Source organism: Sorex fumeus, unplaced genomic scaffold (genome assembly GCF_029834395.1).
Source record: "Sorex fumeus unplaced genomic scaffold, SorFum_2.1 ptg000098l, whole genome shotgun sequence".
NCBI classification, from domain to species: Eukaryota; Metazoa; Chordata; class Mammalia; order Eulipotyphla; family Soricidae; genus Sorex; species Sorex fumeus.
Window position 1 is genome coordinate 67,343,595 of NW_026606155.1, and position 2,087 is coordinate 67,345,681.

The following is a 2,087-nucleotide window of genomic DNA, read 5'->3' on the forward strand; positions in this document are numbered from 1 at the left end:
TCCCTTGGTCAGTAGAAACCCTAATAACTTTTAGAAACCTGCTGTGGCTGAGAATGAGTTGGTCATCCATGAATGGTTACTAGTGTTTTTCTCACAACTATACAGCACTGACATTAGCTATACCCTATGGTGGTAGATTTTGAAAAGAGGTCAAGTATGGAGTATCTTCAGTAATGGAAAAATCCCTCCACCTGTGAAGGCAATCTCTACAGTGTGGGTTTAATTGTTGGATTGGCATTTGTTTTTACAATACCCATTCTACATACTGAATGCAATATTTTGCTTTCAATGTTTTTTTCCTTCTTATGCCTTTGATGTTCAACTTTATTTAAAAAATTCCCATCAAGAAACATAGTTTTCATCATGTCATGATATTTGGTTTATATGATGAAACAAAAATGTCTATATACTGAAAAAAATTCTAATGCAACTTTGTTCATTTTTTTATATTTTTAAACTATAGGTCTAGAAAATTTAACCTGCCTAGAAAATTAAATCAGCCTAATTTAAATTACCTTAAAATGAGCAGTGCTGGAGCCATAAAAAACAGAGGGAATGTCACAAAAAATTGGTTATATGTTGAAATTTACTTCTCAAAATGTAACCATAAATGACTGCCCAAGTTATTTAAACTTCAGTGCATTTCCTAAAAATAGAAATACTCTTTAAGCAACAGAATTAGAAACTTATACAGATCAGAATATTCAATAAAGAGGTAAGTTAGCATTTATTCCTTGAGTTTCTAAATTATATTTCTTTTATATTACATAATACCTCTGTAGAATATAGGAGACTTGCTTAACTTAGAAATTTTTATCATTAGTCCACACACCAATCTTCTCCTGATAGTCAAGAATGGCAGTATAATTGCATGTCATTTTTATCCGAACCTAAAACTAATATCCAGGTCATTTTCTGATTTTATGTTAGTAATATGACATGCATTAAATAAACATGTCGAACTCAATGATATTTATAACATGGAAAATATTAATTCTAGTAATTCTATTAATATTACAATTAGCCTTGTTCTTTCCCTTTTAAAAATCTTATCTTATACTGTCAGTTGTGTTGGCAATGCTCTTTCATGGTCGTTCATACATAATGTCTGTAAAAACAACACTGCTTAAAATCAATCCCTGGACCAGCAATACCAGTATCACAGGAATTTTTAGAAGTGTAAATGCTTTTTTGCTTGTTTGTTTTTTGATCACACCTGACTGCTCAAGGCTTACTCTTGGCTCTTCGCTTAGGGATCACTCCTGATTGGGTTTGGGAAACATGTGGAGCACCTCCATAGGCCTGAGTTTGCCCAGTTCAAGGCAAGTATCTTACCTGCTGTACTATCTCCTGAGTTATACTATAGACCAAACATCTTTCGTGCATGCTCTTAAAATCTGTATTTAAAAATATTACCAACTCACTAAACTTTAGGAATCATTTGCAAAGTAAATAGAATTTTAGCATATTCTATCCCAGAAAAATTTAGCAAATGTTTTTAAAGAACAGGATTTTTCTCCCCCATTTGTGCTTTTAGTAATGTTACTGACCATGCTGTAAAGCATTATTTTTAGAAAACCGAAGCAGAATTCTTAAAGAAACAAATATAAACAGTACTTAATTTGATAATATTTAACTTCATGATTCTACAGAAAAATTGGATCTCTAAAGTTATGACATACATAGGTCTCTGTCTTAGAATGAAATCACGAATTATGTAACCTAGCATGCCTGTTGACTAATTAGCTAAATCCAGCAGAATTATTTTAGTAAAAGATATATACTGGTGCATATTTAGAGTAGGGCAAATATCATAAACACCAGAAGGCAATTAGAAAACTGAGCTACGATATCACATTTTGTTAAGAGTGAGGCACACTCAAGAATAAGTCAAATATCAAATGAGTAGTTATACTAAAGATGAATGAGATAATAGTTATTTATCTTTATTTGATTTTTTAGTATTTCTAATGTTGTTTAAGACATTCATTTAGTTGGATATTCTATAAATAATTATTATTGATTGTGAGGAATTATGATTAGATTTATTGCAGATAATAGACAATATACATTTATACTAAAATAAA

At 30.7% G+C, this 2,087-nt stretch overlaps 1 pseudogene; it reads right to left on the reverse strand.

Annotated features, from left to right (window-relative positions):
* Positions 1-819: 819 nt before the first annotated feature.
* Positions 820-959, reverse strand: LOC130042247 (uncharacterized; annotated as a pseudogene).
* Positions 960-2,087: the final 1,128 nt, after the last annotated feature.